Here is a 27,111-nt window from a genome sequence, read left to right as displayed (position 1 = left end):
GAAAAAAAAGAGAGAAGTTAAAGAACAAATTTTTTGTTCAACATTGACAAAAAATGCTGACTTTTTAATCATGAATGTTTAATATGCCTACAGGGAGGCCGATAATCAAATATTTGGTCAAATATTTAAAAAAAAATACGATTGTTAAATATTTAAAAAAAATACGAGTTGGATGAAGAACTTAAAAACACATGTTTGAANTAAAAAGTCTTTTGAAGTAGTTGCAATATTGAGAAAAATAGAGTAAATCGTTACTGAAAAATAAATTCTTATTTTAGGGAAAATGCATATGAACTGAAAACGCCTTGCGAATATTTTTGAAGTTTTTATTTTTACCATCATTTCCACTTTTTTTTATTTTATTTTTGCTTGATAAAAGCAACCCTGGTGTATGAAAATAATACCATACAATATCAGAAACTGCATATATATCAAATGCATCATGCAAGTTCTGTCGGATACCTTTGTCACAAGTTTAAGCATGTTTGCGCATGCTCTTTTGCGCCAGACATGATATATTTCTGTAATCTAGAACATTACCACTGTTTACCTACTTTATAGTTTGAGATGCTTGTTCTTTCTTAAATAATTTTTTTTTTCTAATTTAACGTTCAACTCTAAAAGTAAATTATTGATAGCATCGTCTTTAGTGCACTGTAGTACAGGTTCCTGGATCTCTCTCAAAGTTTGCAAAAAGAGCTCTCTTAATCAGAGCTTTAGATAAATTATTTTGAATACATTTGAATCTACTTATTTATTTTATTAATATTCTTTGTTTGGATATATTTCGTGTTTCCTTACTTGACCCTTTTCGCATTTGGTGCAGATATTTGCCCGGTCGCTGGGAGAGGTTTTAATTGTCTCTCCTAAAGGTTTTCTTCAACACAAAGTCTATAGAAAATATCCCGTGCCTCCCAAAAGTGATCGCTATATAAAGATAGTCTCTACATAGGGGTGGTCTCTACATAGAGGTGGTCGCAACATAGAGGTGGTCGCAACATAGAGGTGATCTTTCCTGGAATTTTACTTTCTTTCATAAAAGAATATTTTGCATAACTGTAAAAGAATGTGTGTACTTTCGCTAACAGAATTTTCTGGGAGACCTTAAATGCTTACATGCATAAAATCAAAGATTTAAGACTGCCATGAAATGGCATTTATAAAACTATACATGTCTACTTCTCCCATATAAACGAAGGATTTTCTCTAAATACTTAAAATGTTTCTGAATTTCAAGATTTACAATTTTATTTCCCATTTAAGAAATTTCATTTGCAATGATTTTGATCACATCTACAAGGATGCCAACGTGTTCCGCTTTGTCGAAATAGTGTTTCTTGTGGTAGAAAAATTCATGCTGATTCTTAAGTTAGGAAATTTCATGTTTGTATTGCTCACCAGTACATTTAAATAATTCAGATATTTACATAACACGTAATTTTATTTTATTTAATTTTTCGTGAGTCTCCCAAAGTATAAGCAAAATTAAGTAAACTTCGTTTATTAATTCTTCACCACTTGATAAAATCTTTTGCCGAAAGCGGAGCAGTTGGCATCTATATCTAATAAATCTATACAAATAAATAAGACATGCAAATCTAGGTTAAAATCTTGTATATCAAGACGGACAAGAGCAAACACTGATGAGAATATCATTTCACTAAAGCTTTTTTTTTTCAAAACCCAAAAATTTGAATTTTTTATAATATTTTTAATTAGCTGATGTTTCTTTTTAAAACAAAATCAGCATATTATTTAAATCAAGCCCTTTCTGTTTAAAAAAACTGAACAGATGGTCAAACAATTTAAGGAATTTAAAAAAAATAAAAGAATATGGAAGTGCCCCAAATTCTTTCATGATCAATCAAGTCATCACATTAAAGGAACTGCAGGTTAATTCGTCATCAAAAAAACAGCAGCCAATAATTTTTTTTCTTTTCTCTTTTTTACCATGCCTTGATAAGATCTTTCATCTTTTAAGTACATTTTTCTGTATTCAATTTGTCTTTTTAGGGCGAAGGTAAGTTTGGCGTCGTCTCGTGCGCCAAGATCGACCCCCCAGGCAAAAAAGAGAAAGTGTTTTTAAAGGATCATAGCACTAAGAAGTGATGCGAATTCTTAAGCAGAGTGATTTTTTTTTAAACCGCGCCTTGCTCTAGGCGGCCCATAGTAGAAATATGCTATCCATATAATATGCGATAGAAACATTGAAAATCGGTCAGAAGTTTGTTTATTTATTTTTGATTTAGTGCTGCTAGGTTATCTAGAATTGATTTAATTGAAAACGCAATAATAATATTGATTCGTAATTACTTACACGTAATTATCGTATTATTTTGGCACACGAGCAGTTTTGCTGAAAAGTAATCCCTCTGAAAATATATCGCTGAAGAGAATGGAGTAAAAAAATTTTATTAAAATCTTATAGTATACGCGTTTTAGAATTTTTTGTAAACGTTCATCCATGATGGTTAAAGTGACAGAATTTCGAAATTTTATAATGGCAACACCTATTTTTTCATGCAAACGTGGTCCCGCAGTGGACTGATCGTTAAGACACGGTTCCCAGCAGACCACTGAAATCAAGCATCACTGGCTGCGGCAGTGTGCGGGTGGGTGACCACTTGGATCAGTCTGCGTAGGGACCGAGGTTGTGCGGTATTGGTCCTCGTGAAACTGTTCTACATTAAAGTGCTCGACTTCGCGTGAAGGTCGTTGGGCTACCAAAGTGGGAGTGCCATCCCCTCTGCAGAGGATCAAAATTGTATTGGCATGCCTTCGGATCATCCTCAGGGATGTTTCCCAGACCACCGCCAATAGCCCAATGTGCAGCTCTAGTGCGACGTAAATGAACAACAACAACAATCATGCAAACGTGATCTTCTTTTAGGTAGGTAGTTATTTTTTAACGTCGCACTAGAGCTGCGCAATGGGCTATTGGTGACAATCTTGGAAACATCCACGAGGCTAATCCGAAGACATGCCATCATAATTTTGATCCTCTGCAGAAGGGGTAGCTCTTCCGTTTTGGTAGCTCCACGCGCGCGAAATCGAGCTCTTTACGGTAGAACAGTTTATGACTGCAACATTTGAATTAAAATTAGTTTGATTGCAAAGACATTTAAATATTTTCATGATAAAAGTGAAAGACAATATAATGATAAATCAAAATTAATGTTTTAATTTTGTATAATATTTCTTTAAGTCTCCACTACTTTATATTTACATGTAAAAGGCGGGTCACTTGTGTAAATACATGGAGAGCATTTGCGTTACATGGTGAGGAGAATCACGGAAACGTCCTATGGTTAGTCTAACGGCAAGGGGACTCCAATTAATGAGTGGTAGCTAAGATTTTTCAAGGCTACTGAAAAATGCTTAAATTTATCTTTCATTTGTGAAATCCGAAAGTAATCTCGAATTATTTTTAGCACCCATATATATTGCCTTTAAATTAAATATTTATTGATAGCTTAAGACATTTAGGTATCTATCACTTTTGCTACCACTCTAAAAAAAATTTCAGACCATGGGAACCCTCTATAATAAAATGAATTTCGTATCAGATGTTGATATGTTTAAACTTTTAGCCCTGTCCTGATATAGACTTTAAGCTTCTGCTTTTTATTAGATAAAAGTAAGAGCATTACATTCTTAACAGAAGAATTATTTTGAATTTTGTAACTTAAACTTCCTTGTTTTAGAACTAACTTACCAACCATTTTTTACAAACTAATTTTAAATTTAGTACAAAGTATGCTTTCTTAAGTTTTACTTTTTCAGCAGATGATCAGATGGAATATTGTCGCAATACTTTTAAAAACATCGATCAATATCTTAGTTTTTACCTTTTAGTAGCATTTAATACATAAATTCTTAACTGAAAAATTATTTCGGACTTGGTAACTTAAACATATTTTTCTTCCTGATATAGAACTAACTTACCAACCATTTTTTACAAACTAATTTTAAAGTTAGTACAAAGTATGCTTTCTTAAGTTTCACTTTTTCAGCAGATGATCAGATGGAATATTGTCGCAATACTTTTAACAACATGGATCAATATCTTAGTTTCTACCTTTTAGTAGCATTTAATACATAAATTCTTAACTGAAAAATTATTTTGGACTTAGTAACTTAAACATATTTTTCTTCCTGATATAGAACTAACTTACCAGCCATTTTTTATAAACTAATTTCAAAGTTAGTACAAAGTATGCTTTCTGAAGTTTCACTTTTTCAGCAGATGATCAGATGGAATATTGTCGCAATACTTTTAACAACATCGATCAATATCTTAGTTTCTACCTTTTAGTAGCATTTAATACATAAATTCTTAACTGAAAAATTATTTTGGACTTGGTAACTTAAACATATTTCTTCCTGATGTAGAACTAACTTACCAACCATTTTTTACAAACTAATTTTAAAGTTAGTACAAAGTATGCTTTCTGAAGTTTCACTTTTTCAGCAGATGTTTAGATGGAATATTGCCGCAATACTTTTAACAACATCGATCAATATCTTAGTTTCTACCTTTTAGTAGCACTTAATACATAAATTCTTAACTGAAAAATTATTTCGGACTTAGTAACTTAAACATATTTTTCTTCCTGATGTAGAACTAACTTACAAACCATTTTTTACTTCCTACTATTAGTTCACAATCTCCCTATATCTTGTTCAAATTTTCAATCGTTAATTAAATACTTTTTATTCATCACTTTAGCTCAAATACATTTTTTAAACTCATAGTCGATGACACCAGATGTTAATACAGTTTTTACAAATATTAATTCATTAATTATATTTAATTAATTAATTTTAGTTTGATATGGGAGAAAAAAAATTTAATTATTTAATAAAAAGTAACTAAAATAAAATTTTTGTTTGTTGTGTAATTGACTTTAAAAAAAAATTATATTACTTGTTTTTACTTGTTTATAAAGAAGTTATTCCGAAGTATAATATGATTTTCACTTTTTCAACAGATTACCCAATGAAATATTGTCTCAACACCGCTCATTATCTTACCGTAGCTCTTAAACTTTAAAATATTTTGTAATTCGAACAATTTGAACTGTAAACGATATATATCAGTCTCATCACGTTTTTCTTAAAATTTCTCAACCATTGAAAAGCGAAACCAGAAGAAGAAAAAAAAAATTCGTTAATTCAAGCACCAAATTGCTTGAGTACCTATTTCCTTTTAATTAATGGATTAATTCTAGGAAATGAAGGTTGTCGCTTCTAATTTACCGATAAAATTTGTTAAATGACTTTTAGGCGGATCCCAAATTGATACCAAAAGCTACCCTTTCATGATTAATGGTGCTTCACCTGCCTGTGGGGAAAAAAATAACTACTTTTTTATCATGTTTTTTCTTTATAATCAAAAAATAAATATTGTAGTAATGCTTTATGGAATACTTACGATATACAAACAAATAACGGTTTTTAAAAAAAATATTAAATAATAACAATTTATACAATACAACACTTGCGTTATGTCATTTCCGTTGACGAAAATATCAATGAGTATATTATAGAGCTTCATTTTTTTTAAAAAGGGCAAACACAAATACATGCCTTGTCTAAAACATGTAAGTATTCAATTGAGCAAGCTCATATTGCTCAACAATTTGAAAGGTACTGTGAAATCGGTTTCGGTATTCGGTAGTGTTAACTCCGTGATATATATTCATATTATTAGGTATATAATAGGTATTATTAGGTATATATGTCAGGATTCTGATTTCACTCCCACCCATCTGAATAACCCCTGACATGAGGGTCAGCGGGAGAGGGACATGGGAAATGCTCCCTTATTCGTAGGGAGGAAAGAGTTAGAAAAGAGGGACTCTCTCGTGAGAAATGAGATGGATGATGGTGAGTATTTTTTCAAATTATTATTAAATAACTTAATAACTAAGGGGTACGAACTTCCAATCTTATTCTCGCCTAAGCTCTTAGAGCCATATTTTATAGATTGCAGCTACCTATTATATTTTGAGGGTACAAAATCCTGTTGCCAAAAAAGGGCATGCTTATTCGAAGAAAGCATGTTTCAGCGTTTAATATCGTAAATCAACATATCTTCCACTAATCAATTAACATGTTTACGATTAAGACCTCGGACCATGAATATCGAATCCGATTACGTTAAGATCATTACATTGAAATGTATTCAGGATGCTTAATTTTTAACAGCACCCTTAACCCTTCGCACTCCATCACCACTAAGCACTCAAAAATCAAAAAAAAATTTTACCTTAATAACTAATAACCACATTATTATAAATTATATAAAAATAATGTATCATGTATTTTGTGATTTAGTGTATATTAGTTCATTTTAACCTTGATGCCTGATAGCACTTGTTATTCTGGACCACCAGTTGAACCAGCCGTAGGCAAAGGGTTAATATACTCGGAATGCAAAGGATTAAGTATAAGAATCACAATGTTTAATGTTATTTTAGCTAAAAGCTGGAAATAACAAATAGTTTAATATGAGGGCATGGATAACCTGGTTGGTATTCGTGAGTTCGATCTCATGCCGGCCGAAGACATGAAGTAAATGATGACTGATACACGTTAAATCTGTCGAGTCACAAAGTCCTCCATGTTCCCATAGCAAATCAACACCTCTGGAGGTACTGATCCATGAGTTTCCCTGCCTTCTGGTTTGTTACAAAATTACAAGGATACGGAGTTGAACATTAGTATTCGTAAACCCAAAATTGGGTCGGTTGTTCAACGACGGATGTAAAATGAAATTCAGGGGATAGAGCGTTCGCCTTCCAATGAGGTGAACCGGGGTTCGAACCCCGGCGATGGCTGGTCGATACGAATTCCGCATCCGACTTGCATCGACCACAGTGCTGACGTGAAATATCCTCAGTGGTAGATGGATCATCGGTTAGAGTCCCCTTGCCGCCAGGCTAACCATGGGAGGCTCTCGTGGTCTTCCTCTCCATGGAACTCAAATGCGGCTTAGTGTCATCAGAAAGTTCTATTTCTCCCCAAAACTTGATGCAGAAGTTCTCTTGTCTTCTGGATTGGGTTCGAAATGACAAGGTTACGTAGTTGAGTACTAGTAGTCGTAAACCCAAAAATTGGGTCGGCTGTTCAACGACGGTGATAAAATAGAATAATTTAGCAAAAAAAAAAAAAAAATTTGTTTAAGATGTCACAAATAAAAAGAAAATTTATTTTCTTCATGTTTATCAACACATTCTGAAACCCAGTTTTGTTGAAAAGGTCATTTCTATCATGATTATTCAACCATTAATAATAGTTTCTTCAGTAAAGGGGCGGAGCCAAGCAAAAACAAGAAAGTGATTTGCTGTTATACAGATCAGTGTAATTTATCCCAATTAATTTCAAATTTTGACATTATAATTTGACTGCGGAGGTGGTAATTTGATTTCAATGATGAAAGTTTTCATAACTTATTCAGGCTAGAAAGGCTTTTCAAATAAGTGATTCAAACAATTCCGGACTTTGATAAATGTAGGTCTAGATTATGAATTATAAACATTAAACGTTAAGTAATAAAATGGTTGAAAGAATTTTCCTATCGGCGGTAGTAATTAAACATGCATGTAACAGACACTTTTCAGCAATGCTGAAAGAGATCATTAACTTGACATTTTATTCTCGTCAGAAATATATACTCTGGCCAAATTATTACACGCACTGCATGATTGTATGTAAAATCTTAATTCTAAGGTGCTACTAATACAGATTTATTATTTTTAGGCTGCTGAAACCGGTTTGCACTTGTTTACGTTCGTGTATCAATTGGTTAATTAGATACAGTAGAATCCCGATTATCCGAGCCCCGGTTATCCGAGTTTCCGCCTTAACCGAGCTATCAAATATTTCAAGGATTTTTTTTTGCTCTAGTTTATTTTTAAAAAAAACCACTGAAAAATAAATCTGAATTTTATCTTCCAAACACTCAGAAAAACAAAATCCAACAACTTGGTCTGATGAAATTATAGTTAATATCGCCAATAATGATAATGAATCTAGCGAAGATGATCAAGACAGTGATTATTAAAATCAACATATAAAAATCTCTCATACAGATGGACTAAATGCTATCGAATGTACTATTGAATATATAGAACAACAAAAGGAGGCGACACCAGCCTTCCTGTTATCCCTCAAAAAGGCGAAACATTACTACAGAAAAGCGCCAAAGTTACGTAGAACGATTAAGGACTTTTAAGGAAGTAAAAACTATTTAATTCTCGTAAAGTATGCTTTTTAAATGTTTTTAAGTAAGCTTTTTAATTATAATATGAATTGTATGTGGTATACTCGTATACATTTCGTATTTCTTAAATGTATTACATTTATACCTTCTCTTTTTCTTTCCGTTTTTATACTCTTCGCTTTAACCGAGTTTTTCAGTTATCCGAGTTTGTTGCAGTCCCCAATAACTCGGATAATCGGGACTCTATTGTACATGTAAAATACAAGGCAGGGACCCAATCGCAATTCGTGATGTAAAGAATGCGATATTTTTTGGATTCTCTATTGGTTTTTCTGACAAGATTATGCCAAAATAATTCCGCAATCAACCATTTTTGATAGGTAGTTAAATAATATGCAGTCGCCTGCTTTTAGAATTTTGTTAAAAAAACTTCTTTTTTTTTTGGCAATTGACTTTCAAAGAATTTCACGGCGTTATCCAAATCGGTTTTTTCCAGTTTAAGCTATAAACTAATTATACTTTTTTAAAAAAAAAAACTCAAAATTGAGAAACGTGTAGTTTTAAATTACTTACTCAGAGTCTTGGTGGCTTTGGGGATAGAGAGCTCAAGGGATTGGCTGGGGTTGTAGTGGATAGCCCAGTGCTGTTGTAAAAATATCCTCAGTGGTAGATGTATCACGGGTTAGAGTCCTCCTTGTCGTCAGGCTAACAGTGGAAGATTTCCGTGATTTTTCCTCTCCATGTAACGCAAATGCGAGTTAGGTCCATGAAAAAAAAGCCCTCATAGAAGGCAAATTTTCCCCAATACTTGATCCAGGAGTTAGTTCCCCTGTCTTCTGGATTGAGTTCACAATTACAAGGCTACGGAGTTGAACATCAGTAATCCCAAACCTAAAATTGGGTCGGCTGTTCAACGACAGAAATAAAATAAAATAAAATTACTTACTTAAAACCACAAATCGAATTATTTTATTTCTTTAAAATTTTGAAGAAAATTTTATAGATAGAATAGAAAAGACTAGGAGGCTTCGCCCTATGCTCGTTGGCGCTCGCCAACCTCCGGAACTGCTTTCGCAGTTCATTTCGGATTGCTTCGCAATCCGATGCTCGCTTTGCTCGCTCATTGGATACGTTCTAAACGTCTAGCTTTTGTATACTTTATTGAACACTGAAGTTCCGAAAACTTTTCACTGTAGAAAATTCTAAACCTGAGCATTTCAATATTAATTTGAAATTGCAAACAGTTCACGTATTTTTCTAAATCACACTATTCTAAATTTCAGTTGTTGAGAAAAGTAACTGTTGTAAGTTTTGTTTTAAAGTCTTTCCCACCAGAGGGCTATGTGTTGTAAAACAATATGAAATAGTACTGAACGCCGGATGTAAAGCATCGGCTTCGATGAAGATAATTTTGTGAGAATTTTTTTGATAATTCGGTGAGAATTCACCCGATTAGCCATATGATGCTCACTACGTGCTCTTGCGCGCCGAAGCCTATAAATTAAAAATGAAAACTGTTGCCAACGCGAGAAAAGAAATATCATCGGTTTTATTGATACATACGTACGTATTAGCGTTTTATATAATAAGATAGATATGTAGATAGAAAATTTTATAGATTTTATAATTTGTTCTAAAAATTATTAAACACTATTCCTCCTAATCCAATAAAGCTACCCCTTTACTTATTTTTTTACCTTTTTCTAAAGATATTGTGCTGTCTAATAATACTACATTATTAAAAGTTTGTTAAATACGAGGAAAAAAAAAATTCAGGAAAACAATTTAACTTTAAATCCAAGATGGCGAGGGTAGAGGGAGGCCTAGTGAGGGTGGTGCCACGATATTTCTGCTATATCGCTAGGAATTGCTCATTCTGGTCAAATTCATTCAGGTTAACAACCACCGGAATAAATAAAAAGAGTGGTAGAGAAATATTGAAAAAAAATTATTTTCATTCATTCCTCTCAACCAAAATATCTTGCGAAATTAAAGGAAATGTATCTGGAATCTTAATTGCTAAAATTCAAGCGAATTTAAAACCCTTAAAATTTCCATGAAAATTCTTTCACCAGTTCTTAAATTTCTCCCGGTTACGGTTACCCTTTATTTATAACAGTGGTTTCCAACTAGCGACTCGAGGGCCGCATCCGGCCCGCGAAGCCTTTTTTTGTGGCCCGCGAACTAAAATATATTAGTTGTCATTTTTTTGCGGACATTTTTCGTAAAAAATCTATATGGATTTAAAATACTTTTCTCGTTAATAAAACATAATTTCTTCGTTTCTGTGAAATTTATCATACCAACGGTGCAAAAAAAATTATTTCTCAGATTTTGCATACAAGAAAATATTTTTTCAAATACAAAAATAATCGTGTATGTTGCTCTTTTCTATTTCATTTTTTTGTATTTTGTGAATATAATTTAGTATGTGTGCATCAGAAATTTTCTCGAAGAAATTCTTCGATTTAACTTTTTGAAACCACTCATTTTGGACGAAAATATTTTCACTCACATTTGTAAATTTTAAATTTAAAATGTAAATATATATTCTCCGGTGGTAAAAGCAGACAAACCTCAATTTTGTCATTGAACATTTTGTGTGCTACTATCTAAGTTTTAATACCAACCTTTTTAAAGTTTTATATCTTAACAATTAGATATCTGTTGCACATCAATTGTTTAATACACGGGTGCACATTAAAGTTATTGTAGCCCGAATTTTGTAATAAGCAATTAAATATTTTTAAAAATCTACTTCTTATTTTAATTTGTAATTCAATACTTTTGTTTTGTACAACTTGGTAAAAATCTGACATCAATATTTAATGTCCCTTCAAACATAAAGGAGTCCTACATAAAATTTTGATAAAGTTGCGGCCAGCCATTTGATTTGTGTTTTTAATTGTGACCCCCGGCCTCATGTAAGTTGGAAACCCCTGATTTATAAGAACAAAACTCAAAGTTCAACAAAAAAAATATTAATATATGCAATTTGTTACTAATATAAAATAGAAACTCGTGCGAAAGTCTAGAGCCTCAGCTCCTATGAGTATACCGTAATAGCGACAGCTCTTAACCCTTTAACGTCCTTGCAACTACCAAAATTACGGGGCAAATCTGATAATTTCACCAGCTTTAAATATATATATATATATATATATATAGATATTTTTATAATTCATTAGAAAAATGCTATTTAATTTTTATACTAAAGTAAAATTCTTTATTGCTGTGTATTGTTGCAATTGNATATATACTTCAACCCAATCTTGGGTTTACGACTACTAATGTTCAACTCCGTAGTCTTGTAATTTTAAACTCAGTCCAGAAGACAAAGGGAACTCCTGGATCAAGTATTTGCTGAAACATTTGCCCTCGTGGAGGACTCTTTTTTATGAAACTAAACCGCATATGCGTTACATAGAGAGGAAAATCACGAAGACCTCCCACGGTTAGTTTGACGGCAAGGGGATTCTAACCCATGATCTGTCTAACACTAAGGATATTTAACGACAGGACTGTGGTCGGTGAGAGCCGAATGTGGAATTTATGACACTGTTTCAAAAGCTGCAATGCGATATGTATTTTTCCCTTTAAATATTTTATGGAATTTTTTTTTTACAGTAAATTCGTTATAAACGACTATTTTGCACAGCTTCTTAACTTTTTCGAGGTGAATAAAAATTTGGACACGTCATGGTATTGTTGCCAACATTTGAAATTTTTTTGAAGCACTTCTTTTTTGTTAGACAAATAACATTGATAATTATGAAAAAAAAAATAATTTTAATTTTTTTATGCATTTTTATTTTACGATCACTGCTTCGTTCGCTATCCCCGAGTATCAGATGATAGCCGAGCGTATATTTTACGTTATTGTGGTAGTCAAGACCCTAATTTAGTTAATAGAAGAAGAAAAAATTACGGGGCCCCGTGCGTCACCTGATGCTAAAATTTACTATTATATTACTCATGCTTTATTATTTATTTTATTTATTAAATTATTTATGTTTAAAATGCTAATTGCAAATGGTTCATATCAAAAGACAATTATATGTATATAAAAATAATTTCAGGGCATATTTATTTAAATTTTTGTTATCTCAGTTATTTTGTAACCATTATCCTGTAACCGTTCTTGTCAAATCTTTAAAAAAATGTGAAAGTAGTTCAAATTTAAATATTTTCTTGTTTTTCGTATGCAATTAATTAGTGATATTTGCATTTGTATATTTCCTTACAATCAATTACAGTAGGAAACCGATTATCCGGAACGATCGGGACCATCGCTATTCCGGATAACTGATTTTTCCGGTTTTCTGAATCGCTACAAAAAGTCGTTTTTTTTATTGTTAAACCCAACTAAAAAAAAAATATTTGGAAATAATCTTGAAAAACCGAAGTAATACACTAATGATTATTTCCAAAATGATGCTAGGGTAAACATCTTTCAAAAAAGAAAGAAAAATCCTAAAATCTTATGAGGAAAAAAAAAAAATTTTTTTTAAAAAATAGCGGGAAAATTTATCAAATTTCGTTCCGGTTTTTTGGTTTTCCGGTTTTCTGATTTCCGGATTACGGGTTCTGTACTGTACTATGTTAAAATAAATTTGAAAGATATCAAAATAATGAATTTTGTTCCATGTTGGCGAAAATGGTTGACGGAATTACACCGAAACCACTTTTTCTTTCTTAAGGAATAGAAAATATTGTTTGCAAAATCTAGACTTCAGTCAGAAACTCTCGTCTTTATCGTAAATTAAGAACCTGTAAGTAGGGTTTTTCTATCAAATCAGTTCATGAATAGGCATTATTAATTGAGCATAGGAAAATAAAAAAAAATTCACGCTCAAATAATACATTCTTTTCTTTTCTTCACAAGACAGCATGAGTACGCGCATGTTATTATTAAATTATTTGTCAGTGAATTCGCGGTAACTCGAATCTGATAGGACTGACGAAAAACTTCGACATATCGGAAGTTCGACTTACCGTTAGTTTCAGTTTTGGACTTTCAAAATATTGTCGCATTATTTAATTAATGCTTATTAATTGCAAATCTTCTAAATGCTTACAATATTTAAGATCATTTTTCTGACAAGCCATTTACGATAAGACTGTTTGAAGCACTTTATGATACCCTGGTCCATCGGCTGCAACTTTGCTGTTGTGTTTGGCGGGAGAAACTGCAAGTTTACTGCTTTCAAATTAGGTAGATCACTATGCGCTGTGCATTTATCCATAAAGAGTATCACTTTTCTTTTTTTAGCGAAGAATTTCCGATCCAATTTTCTTACATAGTCTTCAAATAAAACTGATGTCATCCAAAACTTTTTGTTAGACTTGTAATCCAAAGGATACGTTTTTACATTCTTGAAACATCGGGGGATTTCGGTATTTTCCGATAACAAGTAAGGGCAATTTCTCTGTCCCAGACGCATTTCCTCCAACTAGGACAGTCAAACGTTCCTTGCTCATTTTACCCCCTGAGCAGTTTTCATCCTTAAACATCATAGTCTTATTTGGAAGACATTTAAAAAATAAACCCATTTCATCAATATTGAAAACATCATTTTAACTGTATCCTTGAAGTAAATTTGGTAACGTTTCATTTAACCACTGTTCACATACTTCAAGAGGGACAGCTTTAGCTTCTCCATGAAGAGTGCGAAAGACATTGTGTGTGTGTTGCAAAGGAAGGGGCAAGATATCAGCTCCTAGTTTTTTTTTCTTGCTTTAAAAGATCCAAAAAAAATCGAGTTAAAGGGAGTAAAATTCGAGTAATCGAGAATAATTAACATGAAATTGAAGATAAAAGGGTCGGGACCTCATAAAAAAATCGAGTTATAGTAATATTCGAGTTATCGTACTTCGAGTTATAGCGAATTGACTATATAGAAAGTTGCACTATCGCTTTTTCGAAAACTCTCCGGTGAAACGTGTTACCGAAATCGCAAAATGTTTTGGTGCTGCCATCTATTTTATTTAGTATACATTATCTATAAATTTAAAAAGAAAAACTAGTAAATATTGAAATAATTTTTTAACAATAAGAATTTTTTTCAATAAGAATAAGTGTTTCTTATTTATGCATTAATTAAAATAAGAGAATACAGTAATTTCTAAAGAAATATTCAGTCTGCGAAATTATAAAATTTTTCTACAAATGTTACAGTTTTTACAAATTTCAAGAATTTACAAATTTTTACAAGTTTACAAATTTTAAAAATCCACCGACTTTTACAACAATTACAAATTTTTGTACTCTGAGTTATTAAATTTCTTTTCGTATAATCTAAGTAGTTTCATTAAAAAAATTCTTTGATATCGTCATAGAAAATATTGAATAAGCTTTTTATTTTTAAAAATATTTTCAAAATATGATCAAATTAATTTTATCATTAATACTATTGAATAAAAAAGAACCTCGTTTTCAAATTTCATTTCTAGCACCATTTTAAGCGCTATTCAAAGTCCAAATTCAACTCTTCAAACAAAAAAGAACTAACACTTTGTAACAATTTTTATTTTATGCAGATGTTTTTGGTAAAGAGTAGTGATTTAAAGCAAAAAACATAACTTGTACGAAAATTTTATTCCTTAATTTATTGAGAAAAAGAACGTTGCTTTTGCTATCACTTGTGAAAATTTTTACTGAAACTACAGAAATTCTGTAGTAGTCGGAAGGTATGCCCGAATCCTTATAAATATTTCAGATAAAAATATAAAGTTATAGAATAGGAAAGGAAAGTTATAGAATATTTGTGAAAATTGCAACATCATGAAGGAATTGTCAGAAATTAATTAAATTCATTCCACATCATATTACTGATAACGGTATACAAATGCACAATCGCTTTCAAATTCTAATCATTTGGGTGTCTTTCCTCTCTTTAAATTTCATGCAAGTTAGATTAAATTTGCATAATTCTTTCATAGAGTTAAAATTTTTACAAGCATGAATGTATATTATTGCCTACATTTGGTATTAATACGTAAGGGAACGTTTTTTAAATACAACTAAAGTGCTAAAAATATTTTAATTAATTTTACATTCAATTTACAACTTTACATTAATTTCTTCCGCAGTTCCTGACCTAAATAATTAACAACATTGCTTCTTATTACGATATATTACATTAGCAGGCCTGCCAACTATAGTTTGTCTACGGTAAGAACTCCCCCACCACAAAGTCTGAGCCATCTGCTGCTATGGAGACAAGAATAGCGCATTTCAGGGAGGGTAGCTTCTCTTCATTCTAGGGCAGTGTTTCCCAAACTTATGACTTTTGTGTACCCTTTCTTAATTTTTCATAACGCTGTGTACCACTAATAAAAATAAAAGTGCATTTTTTACTATAGAAAAATTACACAAAAGTTTAAAATCACAGCTGGCTGTTGACACCATTAATTATTAGAATTATTAACTATTAACTCTGGAAAAAATAGCCAATAGAAAAATACGTAATTGTACATTTTCATGGCTAGCCTTGTTTTTAAATAAATATTTTTGAAATTTTCGTTTGTTGCAAAATATTTCGCATAAGAACGCGTACCCCAGCAGAATTGTTCCCGTACCCCTGGGGTACGCGTACCACACTTTGGGAAACACTGCTAGGGCTAACACAGCAGAGTGGAGAAAAAGTTTCAATTTCTCTGACCAGAACCGAAATCTCTCCTAAACAATTTACCAACTTGAAATAGTTATACCTCGTTACAACTGTCACCTCCATTGGTCCAGTCGAATGGCTAGGGGAGTTGTTACTTTAGACCAGCTGTACCACGCTATTTGCAATACATTTTATAGAGTGGTAAACATTTAAAAACCACAGCTTTCAGCATATTTGGTAATTTCGCGAACATCTTAAATGCCTCTACACGAAGAAGCAGAAATAAATGGTGTTGCATTTAAACTTTCAAGTCATTGATGCGTAGTGCTGTTGAAAATGAGTTTAAATGAATAAAAAAACAATACATTGATTAATAAACAAAGTTACCACTAGAATAAAAGTTTTACAAAAAGCGTAGAAAGTTGGCAACCATGCATTAATGAATGACAGGTTTCAACATCTATTTTTAGATCAGTTTTTGCTTAAATATCATTTTATTGTTATCGTGTGATTCGAAACAAAAATTGATATAAAACAATCCTTTTTACGTAGAAACACCATGTATTTATATGCAGTGCCGGGCCAAATTATTAGACGCACTATAAGATTCAATGTGAAATCTTAATTATGAGGTGATACTATACAGCTTTGTTGTTTATACGTGACTGAAACCGGTTTGCACTTGCTTACGTTCGTGTATCAAATGTTTAAATTAGACGATATATAATACAAATTCGACGATAGGATAAATTAGACGATATATTATATAAATATAGAATATTTATTACACCAGGTATTATTTTAGTATATTATAATAATTAAACCAAATAATTAGACGCAATGTAGTGTTTTTATAATGACATGTTTTGCACGAGTTTGTATTCAATACTTTTATATTTAAACATACGTGTAATGGGTTTTTATTCATGAGATTTTTCATATACTTCCTATTTGCATTTAGTATTTCTAACGTATTGCATTACAATGCGTATTGCATGTTATTATAATGCATGTTGTTAATTAACGTATTGCATGTTAACCAATTGGTACACGAACGTAAAGAAGTGCAAATAGCGTAAAAACAATAAAGCTGCATAGTATCACATGATAATTAAGATTTTACTTAGAATCTTAAAGTGCGTTTAATAATTTGTAGTGGACTGTAGATGTATTGCAAAATGTGTTATCGGTATAAAATAAAATGCCCCCCCACGTAAGAAAAAGAAGAAGAAAATCAATATGAAGGAATGTTAAAACTAAATAAAATTACTGCGTAAGTAAATTCCACGAATTCTGCGATTATTTTTTTTGACTCAATTTTGATTATATTTTCCATTCCTTCCCGAGTTGGGTGGGTCAACAAACTTGGAAGGTGAAGTGCTTTGCAAACATTAACTTCCTTCTGAGATAAGTTCCCTTCTTTCCCTCAGAATAAGTATCCCTGATATCCTGGATGCGGACGACACACGATAGAAAAGTCGATTAATTCAAATCATTTCTCTAATGCAGGGGTTGCCAAACTTTTTTGATCATCGACCCCTACATAATTTTTCGAAATCTCCATCGACCCCCATAAAAGTAATTTTCTGTTAATTAAAATAAAACTCTATTAGATACTGAGTTTGTACATTTATTTTATGATTTTGAACATTTATTAAAGTAATAGTACATAGTGTAACGAAAGTTCTATGAAAAATATATTAATGTTGAAATATAAATACCTTAATATTTATGAAAATAATAAGTAATTATAAGTAAGTAGAAATAATAAGTAACTACGGATTTATTGCTTCTTAATCAATGACATGGGTGTACCTGGTGTTTTTTTTTCCGGCAAGGTTCGTTATATTGGGTTCAAAATTGGTCAATTTTAATCTTAAATCCCCTCGAAACTTCACATTTAATTTATTTCCGTTCTTAGTTAAGATTGAATTTACGTGACTGAAACCGGCTTCAACCATATAGGAACTTGGAAATGCTATCATAAATGGTTGAGCTATTTCGTAAAGTCTTACATATTTTTGCATTATATTTACATTTGTCTAAAATTTGCTTATTGTTAAATTTTTAAAAAGTGTCTTTGCTTCAAATCCCCATAATAATTCAGCTAGCTCATCTTGCAGGTTGATGTCCACGTTTTCAATTTGAGCAAATGGCACAATAATCCAATCAGGGATGTCAATGTTTTCCAAATCAACAAAACGCAGTTTAAAATCGTCGCTCAATTTTTGAAGATTACCTGTATATATTTCCAAGTCTTCTTCTTTTATTTCTAATTGTCACATATCTGAAAAATACTGATAATCCTTCGACCAATCGACCCTTCCGGTTCGGATCGACCCCCATTCGACCCCTTGGCTCAGATCGACCCCCGCTTATGTTAAATAGACCCCTGGGGGTCTATATAGACCACTTTGGTGACCTCTGCTCTAATGGCTTCAGTTCATTCAGTTCTTGTTCAAAAAGTACTTTTTTACACGTTACGTGTTATGGTTGGTTCAATCTTTCAAATCGATTAAATTCTTTAACAGATTAATTACTACTTCGGCTGTTTTGTGAAAAAAAAAATAAACTGTGTATTAAAATGTTATTTATTTTATTATTAATGCAAATATACCTAGCGTTTATTAAAGAGGATTTATTTTAATGCCTACGAATAAAAAAGAAATGGTTTAACTTCCAGTATTTTCTATTTTCCGTCTGACTTCCCAATGCTTTTTTAAAGCTAAAAGTGGCAGTAAGCAATATTTGCCTTATATAACCAAATAAATAAGTACAGCCACTTTTTTTTTCTCACATAGTTTGTGTCTTTAATATGTTACGTCCTTTTAAGAGGACAATATTCTCTTTTAAAGCTAGGAAAGAAAAAAAAATTATCGCTTTATTTCGATTACTGGTTGCCCATTGGTGAAATGCTTCTTTTCTTTCCTGGAATGATTCCGATAAAAGCCACAACATTTTAAATCATGGGTTGCAAAAACTGTCTCAATGGATGTTTGTCGTCGGATTGGTTTTCAAATCCTGTCTATGTACGTGTTTCAAGACGTCACAAAATACTTTTCCTTCCTCAGTATTCATATTTATATTAAAATCACCGTCAAGACGGTAGTTTTAAGTTAATAAGAAACAAAACATAAAAATTCTCTTTTATTCACAACTCAAGAAGCATTTATGGGATCACTCTGGCCCCATATCTCGAAAATAAACTCACCAACTTTATGCACAACAAAATTAAGAGTGAAAAAAAGAATTCTGACAAAGCATCAGCTGTCGCCATTGCAACACATGCAATGACGACGCATGTGCACTGTTTACTATTACTCTTAAACACAGTTGAAAAGTGTGATGACTTCCAAATAAGGTGATAAACGCCATCAAACCCAAAACAGCACCCATTTTGCTAATGGGTAATAAAATAAAAAGTGGAACAGTTTTTAGGGCTTACAAAACAAAAATAAGACAAAACAACAACTCTAGACGCGAATTAAACTTTTAACGTACACTTTTTCTAGGAATCTACATTCCGATTTGGCTTAATGTCCTTTTAAAAGAACTGTCCTTAGTTGACAAAGTAGAAAAATGTGGTAATACAAGTATTTCATTATTTCGATTTATTATGTAGAAACTAGATAGTTTTGTCTAATATAACATATTAATGTTATAAAATTTTTTTATCTGAAGTCAAAATACAGTACTCTTTTAATAAGCTAAAAAGTAAGAGGTAGTAAAAAATTTGTACTTTTACATACCACTTTTTCCATATAGGTGTTTTCGATGCGTAGGGTACTTTTTAGCTGCTGGGCACTTCGAATCGTGCTGTTAAGTACAGTCGTTCCCACTTAATTGCATGTCGGATAATCGAATAACCCGCTTATAAGAATAAAATTTAATGGAACCAAATCCTTTTATATAAAACTAATGTTAAACTTTCCCGTTTAAACGGATATTTGTTGTTTTTTGTCCCCGGCTAAATGCATAAGAAAGGGGAAAAAAGTTTTTTATTTTTGATATTTATTTATTTGTTTGTTTATTTGTTTATTTATTTGTTTCACCAGCCAAAATGGTTTTACCGTTTTTCAGTCAAGATAAGGATACAATAGGTGGTCACTTCAATAGGGACTTTCTGTTCCTTAGTTAGTCTTAAGAGTTGTTAGGGGTAAAGTTGAAAAATTAATCAAATCTTGCTGCCACTTATACATTTAAGTAAACGAAGGGGGTTTTACCCCTCTTTAACTTACTTTACATTTAGAATGTAAAAAAAGGTACAGTGTGATTTGTTTTCTGATCAAGACTTGTGGCCCCACCTGATGCGCTATTAGCTTTGATATGAAAAAGTTTCAGAAACCTAACTAACTAGCGCACAGTGGGTTTTTCTTTCAAGTAGAATAATCATTGCTTAATCCGGTGAATAACTCTGAGTTGGTCGCAAGTTGAGCGCGAACAGGAATTGTTTGAATTAATCGAAGAAAAAAAGCTATGAATCTTGGAAGCAATAAATTTCAAAAAATACCAAACTAAAGAGGCGCATTAATTTGAAAGTTTTCAAGTTTCGAGAATTAGAAAGGAAAAAAAAATAAGAAAAAAAAATCCTGAATATATTTGAAAGGAATAAGCAAATCATGAAAGTCTTAGTAGAAACTAAAAGGGAAAATCTAATTTTGATAAGAAACGGGTATAAAGTTAGTTTCAATTATAATTGTTTCTTGATCGCAAAACTAAGTTTATTTAATCAAAACACTATACTATGCATTAAATACTATTAAAAAATAAGATTTTAAGATTAAATATTGCAGCAAGTATTCAATAAATTCAATAGATGGCAGCAACTTAATTTTTTTAGAATGCTATTTTTATGTAATAGCTATAAGAACACCATCTCAGATTAGAAGAAGAGAATTTATGGCACTGATTAATCTGAGTAAATAATAACAATAACGTATCAACAAAAAGCAAATAAAAATTAATAAATGATATATAAAATAGCAATCTGAATGAAAATTCTCTCTCCTTTCGACATTCTACTTTTCTAAAACTCTCGAATACTCTTCTAGAGCACATAAACTCTAAAGTGTAAATAAGTATTTAATAAATTCAATAGATGGCAGCACTAAATTTCCCAAAGTTTATTCTGAATGAAAATAAAAATTCTTTTGTCCTTGTGAAGGTCGATAAGTTCTTCCAACAAGAGAGTCCACTTGACCCAAACAGAACAAGGAGCCAAACAGTTTTTCTGTGAAGAGCCCCTTCTCTTTCTCTCTCCATCAAATGTTACATAAGTGGCACTTCTTCAAAACCCCGAGAGAATTCATTGTATGTAATGATTTCAGAAAATAAGATGATGTGCGATAAAGGAGAATTTGTTTCCAGTCTTTTTTTCTTTCTTTCTGTGGAAAAGATTCTTACGAAAATTATACTCATTGAAATCAATTCTTATAATTTTCACTTAACGTGAAGAAAGGAAAACACTTCTTGTTTTCTTGTTAATTTTTCTTCTTTTCCCTTTTCTTTTATTTTGTAAATCATTCATGTAAGTGCAACATACTTCCCATGTAAGAAAAAGCAATATAATGGGTAATCAAACGAACAGTACGTAAAATATAAGCAATCAGTCCGTAAAATATAACAATAAGCTAAATATGTGTTGATATTATTAATTGTTTAATTTGCTGCTGACATATTGACCACAATGTATTTATTTATAATGCTAAAAAAAATTTAAAAAATAAAAAATTTAAAACTATATATAATGCACGAAAAATTAGGCCTAAGTATTTTTGTTCTTCATTTTTTTTAACAATCATTTTATTTTATTTTATAACCGTCGTCGAACAGCCGACTCAATTTTTATGGGTTTACGACTACTAATGTTCAACTCCGTAGCCTTGTAATTTTGAACCTTATCCAGAAGACAAGGGAACTCCTGGATTGAGTATTGGGAGAAATTTTGCCTTCGTGGAGGACTTTTTTTTCATGGAACTAACCCCCATTTGCGTCACGGAGAGGAAGACCACGAGAACCTCCCACGGTTAGCCTGACCGCAAAGGGACTCTAACCCATGATCCGTCTATGACTGAGAATATTTCACGTTAGCACTGTGGTAAGTGCAAGTCGGATGCGGAATTCGTATCGACTGGGATTCGAACCCGGTTCGCCTCATTGGAAGGCGAACGCTCTATCCCCTGAGCAATCGCGGCTCTTAAACAATAATTTTATATCCGTCGTTGTCTACCAATGTTCAATTCCGTAGCCTTGTAGTATTGAACCAATCCAGAAGATAAGGAAACTCCTCGATCAGTACCTCCTGAGGTATTGATTTGTTGTGGAAACATGGAGGACTTTGCGACTCTACAGATTTAACGTGCATCAGTCACCATTTTACTACACAAGGAGTCTTCGGCCAGCTGGGATCGAACCCACGAACTCTTGGACATGGGCCCGGTGCCCTACCAACCAGGCTATCCCGGCCTTCAACAATAATTTTAAAAAAAAATCGCGAATCAAACACTTATAATCCGACGAAATTTTGAAAATCCCATTAACGAGACGTTTACATAGTACATATGATTCTTCCGCCAACTTGATTCTTTTGGTTTGGCGGATTTTCGCCATTTCGAATATTTGAAACTGCTCTGGAATTTGCTAGTTTAGCGATTCTTACTCACGCGATTTTAATATCAATCATAGATTTTTCGTATTTTAAAGTTAAGGCATACGAAAGAGCGTTGCGATACGCATTCACGCAATTTAAAAAATTTCCGTTGGAGAAAATAAACGCCTTATTTGGAAAAAGTGCCTTCGTCCATAGCGAATTGCCTTTTGAAATGGCGAATGAGCAACATAGAAAAGCCGCCTTAAAAAAAAAAAAAAAAAAAAAAAAAAAAAAAAAAAAAAAACTCCATCTATGAGCCTGTTGACCTGAAGAAAATCAAACACCAAATTGTTGCCCTAAACTTTAAATTAAGAGATAGCTAGACATCTTTAAGATATTTAATACCTTTTGCATATTACCCCATATTATTATAACTGATTGCGTAATCAAAAAAGTTTGCCATAATTTTCAATAATGATCAATACAGTTCCTCACGAAGAAAATGTCTGCTAAATCTATGTTAAAATTCTCTGTCTATTTTAAAAAGTTTAAATTTTTGTGATTGCTACAAATGAAACAAAACAATTTTCTTAAACAACCTTGAGATATGAACAAATCCTCTTTTTTCATCATTAGATGCAAGAAATAAATAAATTGTATAACTAACGCAGCAAAATACAGTTTAATGGATCTAGCACAAACAAACAAACAAAATTGGATTAAATCTTCTAGCTGACTTTTTTTTTTCCGTAAAAAAAGAACTTTCTAAATTATTTTTCTTAAAGAAGAAAAGAACTTCAACTAGAAACTAAATGCAAAGATTACTGCTTTCTTTTGTTAATTTTTCGAATTCATTATGTTAAACGGAGTTAAATATTGTTCAAACTTCTAAGTAATTTCAATTTTTCAACCACTTATATTTTTTCAAATCTTCAACCGATTATATTCTTGAATTATAAGTTGTTTTTATTTTGAAACCCATTTTGCTTATAATGATTTTTTAAACAGTGTTTTGTAAATATTATGAAATAGCTTAACAATCAACATAAAATACACTTAAACATAACTTAACAATAAACATAAAATATAAAAAAGAAAAAACACCACGTTTTTTTATTTTACTCTTCAATTTATTTAATTTAAACTGTTCAACAACAACATTTAAACATTTTCTTAAAATCGCCATTGAGATTTTTCTTTTTAATTTTAAAAACAATTTGATTTTTTATAATCATTTAAATTGCATTTAAGCAAAATTGACAATACGAACGGACTCTTAAAATTCCTTAAAAAAATTAACTTTTTAAAAGAAAAGAAAAAACTCTTTATTGGACTTAATGATATTCAAATATTTTCTTATTCCAAGTTTTTTCAGTCTTCAAAATTCCAAGTATTTTCTATTCTAAACTAAGGTTATTTTTAGTTCCTTTTTAAACAATTTGATTTATACTGATGATTCGGACAGCATTAATTAAACAAGTTTGTTGACTTTCGCAGAAGCTTACCATCACAATACGAACGAATTCCATAACATCCGTATTCTATTTCTTACAACGGCAGACGGCATACCCAGTAGCAAACGATTTCTTTAAACAGTAATTAAAAGCTGTCTGCATTATCTCTAAAATAGAGCTTAGTTGACCGCTTTGAGCGCCTCCACTGATTTATGATGCCACATTATAATAGTAATGATTTTTTTACCTTCTTTAAATCTATGATAATGCTATTTTGTTTGTATGTAGGTCTTTGTTAAAGCTCTGTTACTGCTTCTATGATGAATAGTAAGTTATAAAGCCAGACGATACGAGCAGGAATTTTAGATAAGAAATAGATTTATCGTTAAATTATATGAAAGACTGAGTTGAATAGAAATCGTTTGCTAAATCGTTTGTTTGAAATTTAAATTTATGAAGTAACAGCAGAGAAGTTCGCTTTATAATAAAAACTTAACCATTCAACTATTATGGTTTATGCGAAATATTTTTTTTCACTGATAGTGAACTAAAGCAAACAGAATATTTTTAAAACGTTTATCAGAATTTAAGAACATGACCCATGCTTATTTAACTTGTGGTAAAATTCTTTACACAAATGGAGGTTGAAATTCTTTCAATTCTAATTCATTTGTACTATCTATTTAATACTATGTACTTTATGTTTATGATTCCCAATTTTTTTCAGTTACGGAACCCTAAATAATGAACCTTCTTTCGACGGAACCCTGACTTAAGAAATAAAGTAAACGAAGAGACTAGTGAACCTATCAACGATCGAGGTCTTAGAGCTGAATCTAGTCTAGTTATTAATTTGTTTTTATGTTGTTATATAAAATTAGAAGAAACTGCTATAAACGTTTTAAATGTTTACAAGGGAAACGTATATATTATATACATTTATTTACTATTAATTCAAAGAATAATACTTCGTTTTATATTATGTGCGCATGAATTTTTTTTTCTTTTTAAATGTTTCTTATTTCATTTTCTATAAGATAACGACTAACGGTGAACTTTACAAAAGGTACTGGCCTCATTTTTCAAATATCTTATTTTAGAGATTCATTAGCCATATTGAGTCATTACAATTGTTCGAGATTTTCTCTATAACACGTATAGAAATTACAGTATTCGTAACGTGTAATGATTATATAATGTTAATAAAACGTAAATAGTTACAAATGTACAAAGCGAAAAATTAAAAACGAGACAGACGAGTCTAATGAACGCACTTTTATGTACAGTGCGAAAAAATAATTTACTTCGAATAACTTTTGATCTAACGATCTGATTTTCATGTATTCGGACTCACATTTAATTCATAAGGGAGACTTCAATAATTAGTCCTGTGCATTGCAAAGTGATGTCGGCTGTTCACAAGGTGTCGGAATATTCAAATATTTTACTAAAAAAAGCTTAGGTTTCGTGTTGGCAATTTGATATGAGACAAACTGACTTATGAAATCCACTTCAAGGATGAACTAACTCCTCGTACATAAAAGCAAACGATTTTTTTTTCTTCTTCAAAGTTTTTACTAATAAAAAGTTTTAAGTTTCCATCCTACTGGGCAATCAAGGCAGACCTCACCACGCGTCCAGATCGACGCGAATTAATTTAGATGGAAAGGTTCAGTACTAAAACATCCAGGTGTGCCGACTTTCTCACGATCCAAAGCATAGATCATACTACCACCTTCCCCCGTGTTTCATGCCAACTTTCGAATGTTTTAGTACTTACCTTTTAATCTAGTCTTTATGTGACTAGCAATTCAATGCCATTCTTTAAAGCACTAATTTCGATGGGCGTTCAGAGATTTTTTTAAATAAAAAAAATAATAAATAAATAAAAGCTCACATCCAACTGTGGCTTTTTTAGGTTCGTCGCCCGAAATCGCGTTCATATTGAACGTGTGCGTAATTGGCTAGCCGGAACTGTTCAAGGTCAAGAGCTTTTGTTGTTTTAATGAAGAAATTTTGGGTATGTTGATTCGTGCTTTGTATTTTTTTATGTCTTTCTTGAGTTTTAAAACACAATGGAAACAGAGAAAAGATATTATTCTAACCTGGGAAAATTATAATGTTTTTTTTCGGCAAGGACATATTTTTATGGTTACGATGCATAGTTAATTGATGTTATTAAATTTGTTCGGAGACGTCAAGGAATTCGTGATGCTTTGTTTGTTGCTGATTGAAATTTAAAATATGAAGTTATTTTCATTGAAAATTAATAACTTCTGGGCATGGTGTAAAATTTGTTAGTGATTTTTTCATCAAAAGAAAAGAAAAAAAGTAAAGAAATGCGTATTTAAGCAACGATTCTTCACTTATTTCTAAACCACTAAAAATGAACTAAAAAGCTTTTAGCTTTTTTACCCATACTTTTATCAGAGTTTTGTAGAGCCGCTTGCAGTTGTTTTACCATTAAATTCTATATTATATCCACTAAACAAATAAACTATGAAGGTATTTTCATTAAAAATTAATAACTTCTGGGCAGGGTGCAAAATTTGCTAGAGATTTTTTCATCAAACATTTAATAAAAATTAAAAATAGAAAGGGTGTTTAGGCAACGGTATTCTCTTCTTACCAAACTACTAAAAATGTGCTTTTGCTTTTTGCTCCATACTTTTATCACAGTTTTGTAGAACCGTTTTCGGTTATTTTACCATTAAATTTCACGTTCTATCAATCAACAAAACAGTTTCTAAATGAAATACGGTAAATTGTTGTATTTTACAGTAGATTGAATGTAGAGTTGAGTAACAATCGAGCTGAATCCACAACGTCAAACATATGAGTTATTTTGTATACAATGTAACAAGACAAAACGGTGTTATATTAAAAGGTGGGGTTAACATTAACGTTATTTTTTACAAACAGAAACGTTAGAATGTAACATATATGGCAACGTTACTTTTTAAAAGTAACGAGTAAAAGTACAAGTATTTTTAAAAAAAGTAACGAGTAAAAAGTAAAAAGTTCGTATTTTAAAAAGTAACGAGTAAAAAGTACAAGTAAAAGTACTAAACAAGAAAAGTAACGATTTAAAAGTACAGTGGAGCATCGTTTATACGACGTTTACATTTATACGACGTTTTAGTGTGGTCCCAAATCATTCCTATTCATTTTAATGTAAAAATATATCGTTTATACGACGCACAGAATCGGTTATATAGTATACTTTAA

General features: G+C 31.5%; 1 protein-coding gene across 1 annotated transcript in view; it reads left to right on the top strand.

The window, feature by feature from the left end:
• Positions 1-27,111, top strand: part of LOC107437956 (semaphorin-5A) — a 276,806-nt gene that overhangs the window by 25,513 nt on the left and 224,182 nt on the right. The window lies entirely within an intron of this gene.

Source organism: Parasteatoda tepidariorum, chromosome 9 (genome assembly GCF_043381705.1).
Source record: "Parasteatoda tepidariorum isolate YZ-2023 chromosome 9, CAS_Ptep_4.0, whole genome shotgun sequence".
Classification (NCBI taxonomy): Eukaryota; Metazoa; Arthropoda; class Arachnida; order Araneae; family Theridiidae; genus Parasteatoda; species Parasteatoda tepidariorum.
This window is presented reverse-complemented; position numbering and strand designations above follow the sequence as displayed.